The following is a 16146-nucleotide window of genomic DNA, read 5'->3' on the forward strand; positions in this document are numbered from 1 at the left end:
TAGGAAAAGAGGTACATTCCTGGTGGGAATGTAATTTAGTACAACCTCTATGGAGGGCAATTTGGTGAGATCTACTGAAATTTTAATTGCACATATCCTTTAACCCAGAAATCTTCCTTCTAGAAATTCTTTGCTACAGATGTACTGTCACGCAAAGAAATAGCATGTGCACAGGTTATATACTGCTGCGTTGTCTGTAATAGTAAAAGACCAGAAACAACCTAAATGTCCATCAACAGAAGAACAGTTAAAGAATGCTACATCCTTTCAATGGAATATAATGTAGCCATCAAAGTGAATGAAAATAATTATTAAGATATAGGAAGAATAGTGTATAGAATGAGCTACTCTCTGTGTTAACAAACAGATAAATACATACACGTATGCAAAAGATATATCTGAAAGGCTACTCAAGAACTGGTAACACTGGTTGCCTCCAGGAAAGGGAGCCATGAGTCTTGAAGATGAGGTGGGATAAAAACTTAATTTTCACTCTGTACCCTTTTGTAACTTTTGAATTTTGTGTCATGCATATATTACCCATTCAGAAAAAAGCCAAATAATTAAAGAAGGAAAATATTGTGAATTGAATAACAACTAATTTACTCTTCTTTGAGGATTATTTACATTTAATATAAAATTATCTTTAATTTCAAAGTATAGAATTAAGACAATTCTGAAATTTTAGACTCTGTTCACACTTTCCATGTGAGTTTATTGTGGGTTATTATTTAAAATATGAACACACACTTCAAAACATTAAAATATTGCCCTATAGAAATATTATAAGTTATCATTCTTTTCTCCTTCACCTTTAAAGTATGAGGTCTCTGAAGCCAGAAACCCTGTACTCTGTCACCTAGAAGGATAGAAGAGGGAAAAAACTACTTTAAAAAGTATTATTTTGGGCTGGACGCGGTGGCTCCTGCCTGTAATCCCAGCAGTTTGGGAGGCCGAGGTGGGCAGGTCACATGAGCTCAGGAGTTCGAGACCAGCCTGACCAACATGGCCAAACCCCATCTCTACTAAAAATACAAAAATTAGCAGGGCGTGGTGGCAGGCACCTGTAATCCCAGCTACTTGGGAGGCTGAAGCATGAGAATCGCTTGAACCTGGGAGGTGGAGGTTGCAGTGAGCCGAGATTGCACCACTGCACTCCAGCCTGGGTGACAGAGTAAGACCCTGTCTCAAAAAAATAAAAAATAATAAAACTAAAAATTAAAAATAAAGTCAACATGCCCAGGATGAATCTAAAATTGACAAACAATGAATTAGAAAAATGTGACCATTTTTCAAGGGAAAAGATAATCAACAGGTGCTAACCTTGAGATGGCCCAGACGATGGAATTGTCAACAACTTTAAAGCAGCTAGTATAACTGTGCTCCATGAAATAAAGGTAAACAACTTGGAAGTGAATGAAAAGTTCTCAGTAGAAAAATAGAAAAATGTTTAAAGGGTTTAAAACTGTTTTCTTATTTTTATTTTTTTGTTTGTTTTTATTGGGACAGAGTCTCACTCTGTTGCCCAGGGTGGAGTGCAGTAGTGTCATCTCAGCTCACTGCAACCTCTGCCTCTCGGGTTCAAGTGATTCTCCTGCCTCAGCCTCCTGAATAGCTGGGATTACAGGTGCAAGCCACCATGCCCAGCTAATTTTTGTATTTTTAGTGGAGGCGGGGTTTCACCATGATGGCCAGGCTGGTCTCAAACTCCTGACCTCAAGTGATCCACCCATTTCAGCCTCCCAAAGTGTTAGGATTATAGGCATGAACCACCACGTCCAGCGTAAAACTGTTTATTTTTAAATAAAATTTGTGCATTCTAATAATTAAAATCATTTGAACAAGAAAAATGGCACTCTAATTAAACTTCATTTAAACTGCATTTGAGAGCCTGCAGGACATCTTGGGGCAGCTTGGTTTTACTCTAGATTTACCTGTCTTCCTACTCTTCTTCTTCCTTCACCGACATGCAAGTTATTTTCCTTCCTTGACAGCCAGACAAGCAGATAGGAGAGGCAGGTGTGGCCTTCATCGTCGGCAGTTTTCTATTGTTTGATGTGAAAAGGGCAGCAAAGTCCTTTAAAAGTTGATCCAACATCTTTGCCTCTTACAAAATTAAACAGCTAAAATATGTAAAATAAGAAGGCAATTCTCATTGAACGTACAGTGCATATTGGTGGCACATGCGTCCATAAGATTTGTCTGCCTGCTTCTGTTCTATTGTTTCTTCTGAAGGCAGTGGATTTTTCTCTTGCAATTCTGTCTTCTTCTATTTTTGACATCAAATTTCTTGATCTCAGCCATATCAGGTTTGTCAGACATGATATGTCTTGACATATCATGTGTCATATGATCTGTCACAGAGGAAGTGGAGTGAGGCCCAGAGTGAGCAGAATCTAGTTTGTGCAGTGGCCACCACCTAGTTAGACATTATTTTCAAAAAACCTAAGTAAAAATTTTAGATCTAAAAGATAGCATACTCAAAAATTCACTGGATGGGCTCAACAGCAAATTGCAGATGACAGAGGAAGAGTTGATGAACTTGAAGATAGATAATAGATAGCATCTAATCTGAGAAACACATTATAGATTGAAAAATCAATAAGCAAAGCCTCAGGGACCTGTGGGACAATATCAAAAGGCATATATAAATTTTACCTCAATAAAACTGTAAAAAAGGGCTGGGCGTGGTGGCTCACGCCTGTAATCCTAGCACTTTGGGAGGCCAAGGCGGGCGGATCATGAGGTCAGGAGTTCGAGACCATCCTGACTAACACGGTGAAACCCCGTCTTAACTAAAAATACAAAAAATTAGCCAGGCATGGTGGCAGGTGCCTGTAATCCCAGCTACTCGGGAGGCTGAGGCAGGAGAATGGCGTGAACCTGGGAGGCGGAGCTTGCAGTGAGCCGAGATCGTGCCACTGCACTCCAGCCTGGGCGACAGAGCGAGACTCCATCTCAAAAAACAAAAACAAAAACAAAAAACCTGTGAAAAAGTAGATATTGTAAGATTGTATAAAAAAGGCCCAACTAGATATTGTTTACAAGAAACCCACTTCAAGTATAAAGATATAGGATAGGCTTAAAGTAAAAGTATGAATAAAGGTATACCACACAATCACTAATCAAAACAATGCTGGAGTAGCTATATTAATATTAGGCAAAATAGTCTTTAGAATAAAGAATACTATCAGAAATATAAAGAAACATCACATGATGATAAATAGTGAATTCACCAAGAAGATGTAACAATCTTAAATGTGTTTATACCTAACAACAGAGCTTCAAAATACATAAAGCAAAACATGGTAGCAATAAATCCACAATTACACATAAAGACTTTAACATCCGCCTCCTAGTAATTGATAGAAGTTGACAGAATGTTACAAGGATATGAAAGACTGGAACAATACTTTTGAAACCAACTATATTTAATTGACATTTATAGAGTACTCCACCCAACAACATTAGTATACACATTCTTTTCAAATGTTTCTAAGCCTAGATACATGGAACATTTATCTACAAAGACAATATTCTGGCCAATAAAACAAACTATAACAATTTTTTTTTTTTTTGACACAGAGCCTCACCCTGTTGCCCAGGCTGGAGTGCAGTGGCATGATCTTGGCTCACTGCAACCTCTGCCTCCTGGGTAGAAGTGATTCTCCTGCCTCAGCCTCCCTAGTAGCTGGGATCACAGGCGCCCCCCACCACGCCCAGCTAATTTTTGTATTTTAGTAGAGACAGGGTATCACCAGTTGGCTAGGCTGGTCTCGAACTCCTGATTCAAGCAATCCACCTGCCTCGGCCTCCCAAAGTGCTGGGCTTACAGGCGTAAGCCACCCCGCTTGGCCCAAATTTCTTTTTTTTTCTGAGTTGGAGTCTTGCTCTGTCATCCAGGCTGGAGTGCAATGGCGCGATCTCAGCTCACTGCAAACTCTGCCTCTCGGGTTCAAGTGATTTTCCTGCCTCAACCTCCCAAGTAGCTGGGATTACAGGTGTGTGCCACCACACCTGGCAAATTTTTGTATTTTTAATAGAGATGGGGTTTGGCCATGTTGGCCAGACTGGTCTCGAACTCCTGACCTCAGATGATCTGTGCCTTGGCTTCCCAAAGTGCTGGGATTACAGGCGTGAGCCACCACACCCGGCCACAACAAATTTTTTAAAAATAAAATAATACAAACTGTGACCTCAGATCATAAAATAATTAAATTAGAAATAAATCACAAAAATATATTTGGAAAATCACCATATATTTGGATATAACATACACAATACAATTTCCAAATACAGCATGGGTAAAAGAGAAAGTCACAAGGGAAATTAGAAAACATTTTGATTGAAGGAAAATAAAAATATAACATCAAAATATGGGGATGGGGCTAAAACAGTGATTAGTAAGAAACCTGTAGCATTAATTGCTAAGACTAGAAAATAAGAATGTCTTACATCAGTGATCAAAATTTCCACTTAAGAAATGAGAGAAGAGCAAGTTAAACCCAAAGCAAACAGACAGAAGGAAATGATGAAAAGCAAAAGTCAATGAAATTACAAGTAGATAAATAATAGAGAAAAATCAATGAAACAAAAAGCTTATTTTTTAAAAAAGACAAACCTTTAGCCAGACTGAGAAAAAGAGAGAGAGAAGCTATAAATCACCAATATCAAACATGAAAGTAGCAGGGCCAGGAGCGGTGGCTCCCTGTAATCCTAGCATTTTGGGAGGCCGAGGCAGGCAGACCACTTGAGGTCAGGAGCTCGAGACTAGCCTGGCCAAAATGGTGAAACCCCAACTCTATTAAAAATACAAAAATTAGCCGGGTATGGTGGCATGTGCCTGTAGTCCCAACTACTCGGGAGGCTGAGGCAGGAGAATCGTTTGAACCCAGGAGGTGGAGGCTGCAGTGAGCTGTGATCGCACCACTGCCCTCCAGCCTGGGCAACAGAAGGAGACTCTTTCTCAAAAAAAAAAAAAAAAGAAAGAAAAAAAAAGAAAGTAGGGACGTCATCACTGATCCTTCTGACACGACAGACATTAAAAAGCTAATAAGTGGCCGGGCATGGTGGTTCATGCCTGTAATCCAGCACTTTGGGAGGCTGAGGTGGGCAGATCGCCTGAGGTAAGGAGTTCAAGACCAGCCTGACCAACATGGCGAAACCCTGTCTCTACTAAAGATACAAAAATTAGCTGGGTGTGGTGGCGCACACCTGTAGTCCCAGCTACTCGGGAGGATGAGGCAGGAGGATCACTTGAACCCGGGAGGCAGAAGGTGCAGTGAGCTGAGATTGCACCACTGCACTCCAGCCTGGGCAACAGAGTGAGACCCTGTCTCAAACAAACAAAATATAAAACAAAACAAAACAAACAAAAAAAGCTAATAAAGGAATATTGTGAACAACTTTATGCTAGTAAATTTGATAACTTAGATGAAAGAGATCAATTTCCTGAAATACATAAACTGTTAATGCTCACTCAAGAACTAAATCATCTGAATTGTTTTACATTTATGGAAGATTTTGAGTTTGCAGTTAAAAACTTCCCAACAATGAAACTGGTTTTGCTGGTTAGTTCTACCAAACACAAATACCAATACGTCACACTTTCTCTCAGAAAATAGGAGAGAACACTTCCCAACTCATTTACCAAACAAAGACATTCCATAATAAGAAAGGAAAGTAGAGAGCAATATTCCCATAAACATGGATGTGAAATCCTTAACAAAATACTAGTAAATTGAATCTAACAATATATAAAAAGAAGTGCATGTCATGACCACATAGAGTTTATTCCAGGAACACAAGGCTTTTTCAAGATTTGAAAGTCAATGTCATTCATTACAGCAACTTAGTAAATAAGAAAAACCACATGATCATCTCAGTAGTTGCAGAGAGAGCATTTGACAAGATTCAAAATCCATTCATGGTAAATAATTTTCACAAACTAGAAAACCTCCTTATCCTGATAAAAAGATCTACATCTAATGTATTACAAGTGAAAGATTCAATGTTTTCTCCCTAAGACTGAGTTTAAGGCAAGGATGTCTGCTTTCACCACTCCTTTTCAACATTATCCTGGAGGTACTAGATAGTGCAGCAAGGCAAGAAACAAGATTTTAAAAAAAATACAGCTTGGAAAGGAAAATATAAAACTCTCTGTTCAGACTACGTGATTTTTATATAAAAAACCCCCAGGAATCTAAAAAAAGAGTCCTAGAATGAATTAATCATTTTAGAAAAGTAATATTATAAATAAAAGGTACAAAGATAAACATAATTTTTATTTCTAAATATTGCCAATAAATATTTGGGAATCAATATTTAAAACAGTATAATTTATAATAGTACCAAAAATGAAATAATTAGCTATAAATTTAAAATGCAAAAATATGCAGGATTTATATGCTGGAAACTACAAAATAATGATAAACGAAATCAAAGATCTAAATAAATGGATAGAAATACTGTGTCCACGGATAGGACAACTCAATATTGCTAATAAGCCAATTTTTCTCGAAGTGATCTATAGATCAATGCATCCGCAATAAAAATCCCAGCAAGATATTTTTCTAGAAATTGAGGTTTACTTAAAAGTTCATATAGAACTAGGTTAGCCAAAACAATTTTTAACAAGAACAAAGTTGGAGGACTCATACTACTTCATTTCAAGACTTACTGTGAAGGTATAGTAGCCAACATGGTGTAGCAAAAGGCAAAAATAGAGAACATGGATCAATGAAAAGAAGAGTGAGTCTATTTCTATACTCATAAATATACAGCCAATTGATTTTTTTTTTTTTCCTGAGAAGGAGTCTTGCTTTGTCTCCCAGGCTGGAGTGCAGTGGTGACGATCTTGGCTCACTGCAACCTCCACCTCCCAGGTTCAAGTGATTCTCCTGCTTCAGCCTCCCTAGTAGCTGGGATTACAGGTGTGTGCCGCCACACCCGGCTAATTTTTTTTTTTTTTTGTATTTTTAGTAGAGACGGGGTTTCGCCATGTTAGCCAAGATGATCTCAATCTCCTGACCTCGTGATCTGCTCGCCTCGGTCTCCCAAAGTGCTGGGGTTACAGGCGTGATCCACCGCGCCCGGCCAGCCAATTGATTTTTGACAAAGATGCAAAGGCAATTCAATGGAAAAAGGATAGTCTTTTCAACAGATGGTGCTCAAACAGTTTGACATCCATATGCAAAGAAAATGAATGTTAACCCATACCTCATACCTTTAAAAAACCAACTCAAAATAACCATAAGACCTAAAAGCAAAATATTAAGGTAAAAACCTGCAGATTAAAACATAGGATAAAATATTTGTGATCTTGGTTAGGTAAATATTTCTTAGATATGACACCAAAATTATAAATTTCCCTCATGAAAATTAAAAATTTTTACTGTTTGAAGACAATGTTAAATGAACAAATAGACAAACCACAGACCTGGAGAAATATTTGAAAATTACATATCTAAAAATTAATTAGTATTCAGAATATATAATGTTCAAAACCCTTTAATTAAGAAAAATGATCCAATTTTCTTTTTTTAGCTTTGTTTTTTAGAGACAGTATCTTGTTCTGTTGCCCAGGCTAGACTACAGTAGTGATCATGGCTCACTGCAGCCTCAGCCTCTTGGACTCAAGCAGTCCTCCCACCTTGGCCTCTCCAAATGTTGGGAGTACAAGCATGCACCACTGCGCCTAGTCAAATGATCCAATTAAAAATAGGCAAATTACTGGGACAGACAATTTTATGAATACAGCCTATTGGAGGAATAAAGAGAAGTCTGGTCCACAAAGGTGGAGTCTGGAGATGATACAGGCCTTGAATATACTGTACAGGAATTTGGTCTTTATCTTGTAGGGAAATATTGGTTCTGATTTCAGCATTGCTATAGCATTGGGCATTTTCTGTAACATATGTATGTATAAAGAAAACTAGTGCTTTTGAATATATCTTCTAAGGGGAAGTTACCTTCACACTATAACTCAAAAAAATCGAGCTTTTAAAATTATTCACAATTCAGCAGTATACAGATCTACATGGAATTTTATTTATATGTACATATCTTACAGACATATAATATGGCTTGAACAAGAAGTTTGGTCTAGTGTCTATTATTTGAGAAAACTACCTCTTAAGTTTTATAAGACATAAGATGTATAGTTAGAATTTCAGGTTGTCTATTTTCAGAGGTTTGTCAAATCAGTCCTGTATTCTATAATTCATATATTGGTTCATGTCTCACAGCAGCCTGAGCCTTTTTCTCCACCTCTCCCTTCAGTTTTTCCTCTTTCATCATTTTTAGAACTCATTTCACTCATCTCTTTTTCATTCTTTCTTCAACCTTTTGCAAGATCTTTTTCCAAAAACCAGACATTTTTTAAGGCATCTTCTTGTACTCGGTCTTCCATTGGTGACCACTTTGTAAATCACCATGACTTAATATTTTTCCTGTTACCTACTGTCTGCACGTTTCACTAAGCTCCTCAGGGCAGGAAATCTGTCTTCCATATTTTATGCTTTGTGAAATACCATGCACTCTTATGACTCATATTAACAATAAATCTCAGTCTGAATTAGCTAAAGCTACATCTTCCTTATTTTATGTGTAAGCTTTACATGGATTCTAGGGAAGACTCAAGTTTCACCAGCTACCTGATTTGTCATGTGTATCATTTATTTTTTAGGAAGCATTAGAATGTCACCTTTTGGAGTTACTGAGCACAAAGCCAAGAATGTATATTTTTAACCTACTTAGCTAATATATATATATTTGCAGAATGAGAACTTTTTTTTAATTGTAAGAAGGAATTGTTCCTCTCTTTTTTGATAACTAGATTGAGCTCACATGGAGTTTTGAGACAGGTATACATGCTAGGACACCTTGTGTTCTAATTTTAAATCATGCCTTTCAGACACAAACGGTCTCTGGAATTATGCATTATTTATGACAATAGAAACCTTTAATGTTAGACTTGAAAAATGTCAGTATCGAAATACATTCAATATTTGCAGAGTTACTTCACAGAGATCTAGACATTATTTTCTCACTTTTTAAGTGGAACATGTGAACCACATTTAGCACACATTTATTTCAGGAGAGTGTGATGGATGAGTCCAAATCAGAAGTGAGCAAATAGAGGCTGAGAAGCCATGCTGCTCATTCTGCTCTTACCCCATGCTCTTGGCTTTTGGTGCTGTGTTTTTCCTCTATTTACTTCCTTTTTTTCCCAAGTACTACCTATCTTGTCTACCAAGCCCACTTTCAGGAGGTAGCTGATAGCAGCTCCAAGTGCTATCTGCCTTATATATACAGCATATGCATTTTTAGTCAAAATTCTAAAAGGTGAAACAATCTCAGCCACAGGATTTGAGTAGTGTGATCTTCATGGACTCATTCTACTTAAAGGCCTACCTGATGAGCTACCCAAAATATTTTTGCCTAGTAAGATATATATTCGTTTTCTTTTCCTCCCATAACATATTACCATAATTTACCAGCTTAAAATCACACTCATTTATTATCCACAGTTCTGTAGGTCAGAAATCCAGGCACAGAGTGACTCAGCTAGCTCTCTGTGTTAGGTTTCACAAGGCTGCAATCAAGGTATTACTTACTGTGTTCCTTTCTGGAGGCTCTAAGGGAGAATCTGTTTCCTGCTCATTAGGTGGTTGACAGAATTTAGTTCCATGCACTTGTAGGACTGAGCTCTCCATTGCTTGCTATCTATCAGCCAGGAGCCATTCTCAGCTTCTAGAAGCTACCTGTATTCCTTGGCCATTTTTTTTCAAAGTCAGCAATGATGCACCAAGCCTTTCTTTCTTTCTTTCTTTTTTTTTGAGATGGAGTCTTGCGCTGTCACCCAGGCTGGAGTGCAGTGGTGCGATCTCAGCTCACTGCAACCTCTGCCTCCTGGGTTCAAGAGATCCTCCTGCCTCAGCTTCCAAAGTAGCTGGGACCACAGGCATGTGCCACCACGCCCAGCCGATTTTTGTATTTTTGGTGGAGACAGGGTTTCACCGTATTACCCAGTGGAGACAAGGTTTCACCATGTTGCTGGTCTCGAACTCCTGAGCTCAAGCGATCTGCCCGCCTCAGCCTTTCAAAGTGCTAAGATTACAGGTGTGAGCCACAACGTGGTGGCATCAAAACTTTTTTATGATTTGAATGTCTCTGATCTTTCCGCCTCATCTTTTCTCAGCTTTTCTTTTTTGCCACATCTGACTGACTCCAGCTGAAGAAATTTCTTTTTATGAGGGCTCAAGTGGTTAGATTGGGCCAACCAGATATCCACAATAATTTCCCTACTTTAAGATCTATAAATTTAATTACATCTGTACATTCTTAGCAGTGCCTAGATTAGTGTTTTACTGACTAGGGGTGGAAAACTTGGAGGGACTTTAGAATTCTGCCTCCTATAACATACATGACCTATATAATGAAAATGATAAAATTTTTGGAAAACATATATGAGGACACTTGAACAAATGCAGACTACAGAAAGGAAAGGCTCATATAGAAGAATATTGTTTTCCCTGAAATTAATATACAAACAGAAATTTTAATAAAAACCCACATAGAGTTTTGGGGGTACTTGATAACTTGATTCCAAAAACAAGAAGAATAAATGGGTAAAAAAGACAACTGAATAGGAAAAAGAAAGTGTATTCCCCAACTCATTTTATGAAGGTAGCTAGCATAATTTGATACCAAATTCAGAGAAAGACATTACCAAAAGAAAAATTACAGGTCAGTCTTATTTGTGAGATCCCCTGAAATCTTAAACAAAATGTTAGTATACTGAATCCAGCAACATGCAAAAAAGATAATAGATCAATGGAAAGAATACCAAGGTCAGAAACAACTCCATACTTACATGACTACTTGGTTCATGATCAAGATGGCACTGCAGGGTAGGGCAAAGAGGACCATCTTTCAACAAATGGTGCTAGTCTAATTTTCCACATGGAAGGGGTTGGGGATCTATATATGCCTCCCTTTCTCCATATGTAAGAACATTAATTGCAGGTCTGCCTAGACCAAAATTTAAAAAGCAAAGCAATAAAATTTTAGAAGACAGTATAAAAGTCTTAATGATCTTAGGGTTGGAAAAGATTTCCTTTTTTTTTTTTGAGACGGAGTCTTGCTCTGTCGCCGAGACTGGAGTGCAGTGGTGCGATCTCGGCTCACTGCAAGCTCCGCCTCCCAGGTTCACGCCATTCTCCTGCCTCAGCCTCCCGAGTAGCTGGGACTACAGGCGCCCGCCACCACGCCCGGCTTTTTTTTTGTATTTTTAGTAGAGACAGGGTTTCACCGTGTTATCCAGGATGGTCTCAATCTCCTGACCTCGTGATCTGCCCTCCTTGGCCTCCCAAAGTGCGGGGATTACAGGGGTGAGCCACTGCGCCTGGCTGGAAAAGATTTCTTAAATAGGATACAGATATCATTAATCATAAGGGAAGAGTGATGAATTTTACTCCATTGACAACTTGGTTTTATCAAAAGACATTAAGACGGTGAAAGTACAAGCCACAAAGTGGGAAAAACATTTGTAGCACATATAATCAATAAAACTTGTTTCAACATTATATAACGGATTAATACAAAAAATAAGAAAAATGCAAACAACCCAACAGAAAAATGGGGAAAGACCTAAACAATTAGACAATGCTCATATAAAAAGGGGCTATTCTTCATTAAAAATCAGCGAAATGCAAAATAAAGCCGCAATAAAACAGCACTACACATTCATTAGAGTAATAAAACTTAAGATGTCTGACAATATCAAGTGTTGGTGAGGATGCAGTGCAACAGAAACTTTTGTATATTGTTGTTGGTTATATAAGTTGGTACAATCATTTTGGAAAATTTTGGCATGATCTTGTAAAACTGAATATATTAATATACACATGCTCTACAAACCAGGAATTACATACCAAGGTAAAGGCTCCAAGGAAATCTGTTTATATGCTCCAGAATATATATAAATATATATACATTTACACACACACACACACACACACACATGTACTTAAAGAGAACATACATATGTGTGTGTGTTTACACAAACTTTCACAGCAGCATTGCTTATGATAGCCTAAAGCTAGAAATAGCCTATATGTCCATCAGCAGTAGAATAAATTATGATACACCAATGCAATATAGTAACCTACAGCAATGAAAATGAATAAACTACAGCCATATCAACATGGGTAAATCTTAAAGACAGATTGATCAAAGAAGTTCAAGACATGTAAATGAAAAGCTTACTCTGTGATTCCATTTACATAGAGCTCAAAAATAATATTGTTTAAGGATGAGTAATTAGGCAGTAAAACTAGAAAAAAAACAAGAAAGTAAATATGGTAATAATCATGATGTGGCCATCTCTAGGCACTTGAAGGTTATAAGGGAAGGAGCACATTGGGGCCTTTTGGAGTGTTGAATGTTCTACTTTGGCCCGTATGGGGTTACATGAGTGTGTTATCGTGCCAAATAGTATACTTTAGTTTTAGAAACTTTTCTGTATGCCTGCCATCACCAACAAATCATTCTAATCTTTTTTTTTCTTCATACGTTCTGATTCTTCCTCTATTCAAAAGCATCTACAGTGTCTCACAGAGACTTGGAATTGCTACAGCAAGACTACAAGGAGAACAAATAATTGAAGGGGTTCAGAATAAGCTACCATGGCATAAACGTTATTTTGAGCTGAAGGACTTGAGTTCCTGAAATCCCTTATGTGCCTAAAAGCAAAGCCTCCCCAAAGAACTCAATTGTAATAAATCCCCTCCTGGGGAGCAACTCTAATATTTTCTTCTCTGAGGAGACATCTGCACCACACCCAGACATTGCTACAAAACTATCGTATCTTCCATCTATTCTCCTAAAAGTCCATTTATCTTTCCAAAAAGTGTTTTGTTCTCTCTAAATGCTTTGTCTCTCCCTCACTTCCTTTGAAGAAGTCATTTACTCTCCTAGAAGGGCCTCTCTGCCCTTCCTTGTCCCCTATTAAGATGGTATATAAGCTCCAAATTCTAACCACCTAGGGTCAGTTATTTGTGAATTTCTCTTTCTCCCTCTCTATCTGTGTGTGTACATATGTAATTAAATGTCTTTTTTCTCTTGCTATCTTTGTTGTTTTAATTTGTAGGCCCCCAAAGAGGAAACATGAGAGCGCAGAGGAAAAGTTTTTCCTCCCTGACACAGCTCAGTCTTTAAAAACACTTCCAAAGTCGGCTCTCAAGAATAAAAAAGCCTTGTCAAGACTGAAACATAGCATTTGACCCAATTTCTCTCCCAGCTCTGGCCACAGAGATTGGCTGAAAAACACCTGAACCAGGAGTAGAATGAAAGACAGGGTGCTGGAAATAACATTGAAAAAGATTTGGGGGCCAGGAGGGAACAATGGGCCTTGATAAGAACGGTGGAAAAAGAGACTATCTAAGTGGGCTGAGTGCCATTTCAGTGGACAGGGCAGAAGGCCTAGGCTAAGAGCTGTTATCATCACAGACTGTGAGAGCTGCCTGCTGCCTAAATATGCATCAACCAGCAAGGGACATCCACTTTCCTCTGGGCTGCCCAGTGGGAAACACAGAACACCTCTGTCAAAGATGAAGGGTGAGGTCTTGGACCACCTGACATGGTACCATGTTCCTTTTCCCATTCCTCACAACCCTTCTATCCCTATAGATTTAGTCTGCAGGGCCCGAGAATCTATATTTCAATAAGCACTGTGGTGACTCTTATGCAGGTAGCCTCTGGCACTGGCATACCACTTTCCAGAGAAACTCAGCAATAGGAAGAATCTCCAGTGGCATTTGTCAAAAAATCCACATTTCCAGGCCCCTTATACCAGACAAGTGAAATCAGAATCTCTAGGGGATAAGCCTGAGAATTTGAGTTTTTGATAAGGGGCACTGGTGACTCTCAGAGAAGTCTGGGAAACTGCTCTAGTTTAAAATTCTGTTCTCAATATATTTATTTTTATTTATTTATTTATTTTTTTTGAGACTGAGTTTTGCTCGTTGCCCAGGCTGGAGTGCAATGGTGACATCCCAGCTCACTGCAACCCTCTGGCTCCCGGGTTCAAGTGCTTCTAAATATGTTTAAAAACAAAACATCTTATTTACAATAAAGATATCTGTATTTTGAAAAAATAAGTACACTACAGAAAATAACAAATTGCAAATGGTAATATATATTTTTTTCTCCAGCCCAGTGCTGCAGACCTAAAGATCCAATGTTTACATCTTCCCTTGAAGTCACAAAAACATCTTAAACTTAACATGTTCGAATTGAAATTACCCTCTTCCCCCAAACCTGGCTCTCTTCCAGTGTCCTCCATATCTCAATGATGGCATTACTATCCACCCACTGGGTCTGCTAGAAATTCTGAGTTATCTGACTCCTCCCTCTCCCTCAGTCCCCATCCCACCCCATGATATTTGAATCCATCACCAAGACCTTCCACTTTACTTCCTATTGTTCCATTTCCCCCACTTCTGTCCATTTCCTTGTTCCTACCCCAATCCACTTGCATGCCTACCAACACTAACACCACTCATAGATTTAATTAGTCCAGTGCTGGCTCTGCTTGTGCTCCCACATTGCAGCTGGAATGATCTTTTCAAAACACAGATCCGATCACGTCAAATGCCCTCCCCCTCCCTTTTTCTCTTAAGATTACAGTTCTTAATATGGCCAATAAGACTCTGCTTAGTCTGGTCTCCAGCTTCAAACTGGGGCACTTTCTCCCTGCAACATAGGCTCTAGCCACAATAGCCTCCTTTCAGTCTCTCAGGCTTGCAGTGTTCCCTTCTGACAAAAAGGCTTTACACACGATATTCCCTCTGTTTCCCACTCTCCCTTTTTCAGTTTCTCATCTTTCGGATCTCCATTCTAGTGTGACTTCCTCAAAGAAGCCTTACCTAACCTCTCTGACCATACCAATGAATGCCACTTATGTAAGTTCTCACAGCACCTAGATAAATTCAACCTATTTGTTAAACTAGACCATTTAAAACTCCATTGGTTAGAGCAATTTGTTTCCTCTCTCCAAGTATTCTCTGGTGTTCTCTGTTGTTCTTTGTATTTCACTTCTTTAGACCCTATCCCAGAACAATTTCAGGGTTAGTAGGGGATAACTCTTGACATTTGGACTCTGCTAAAGCAGCACCTTCACTGGCTTTCTCACATCCTCTCTGGCTGCTGTTTTCTTATCATTTTCCAATACCGTGAACATTAGCCTCCATCACAGCACTTATTTAGTCTGCATTGTATTTTTTTTTTAAGGTTTCTCTCACTAGTGTCAGCTGCTTTAGGACAGCTGGTTTATTTATCTCTGTATCCTCAGCACTTAACACAGGGCCTTGTCAATAAATACTTGGAACCACCCTGTAGCCTGAAGTCCAGCCACAATAGTGTGTATGTTGATTTCTCTGCCTGTAATGTCTTTCCCTCACTTTATTTGCTCGATGAACTATTCTTGATATAAAGGAGGCAGTGGTTTAGTGTTACCTTCAACAGTGTACATAATCTTTCTACATTTCAGTTTCCTCATTTGAAAAATGATACTAAAAAGGTTGTTGGGAGGATTAAAACAGTTAATGATCAAATACTTCTCTCCCTTCTCTTGCCAGGTCAAATCTCTACTCTTGGTAGAGCGATTCCCTAGGGAATTTTATCTCAGGATTAGGTTTTTGGAATCTCGTGCATCCAGACAGCTCTTCTCTGTCCCCTCCCTACCGTTTTTTTAGGGGTGGGGTGTCGCTTGGTAGCCCAGGCTGGAGTACAGACGTTGATGGCTCAATTGAAACCAGAGGACACATTATTGTCAAGTGGAAAGCCGTTCTTCCCAGTCTTCTTAGGAAAGGAGATCTTTCTGCGGTGAGATATACTTGCAAAACTGCACAGGACTTTAATACTTTGCAATAGCAAAGGTTGAAAAACAAAACGGCTAAATTTCCATATCAAAACAGGTGAAATGTTTCTGTTCATTTTCTTCTACATTTGGAAAGTGCCTGATCCACAGTGACACACTAAACTTTAGTTCCCTTCCCCTCATCCTTGCAAGTGTACAGAACTGTAACTAAATATTTAGGCAATTAGGGCAAGCAAATTGCACAGTGAATTACGTGGTAGCTT

The 16146-nt window shown here is 38.7% G+C and overlaps 1 protein-coding gene and 1 pseudogene across 1 annotated transcript in view; one reads left to right on the forward strand and one right to left on the reverse strand.

Moving 5' to 3' along the window:
• The window catches only part of LNPK (lunapark, ER junction formation factor), a 120711-nt gene that overhangs the window by 18363 nt on the left and 86202 nt on the right, over nt 1-16146 (forward strand). The gene's annotated exons all lie outside the window — the stretch shown is intronic.
• On the reverse strand, nt 746-6326 carry LOC131383828 (thymosin beta-4-like; annotated as a pseudogene).

Source organism: Hylobates moloch, unplaced genomic scaffold, assembly GCF_009828535.3.
Source record: "Hylobates moloch isolate HMO894 unplaced genomic scaffold, HMol_V3 SCAFFOLD_1, whole genome shotgun sequence".
NCBI classification, from domain to species: Eukaryota; Metazoa; Chordata; class Mammalia; order Primates; family Hylobatidae; genus Hylobates; species Hylobates moloch.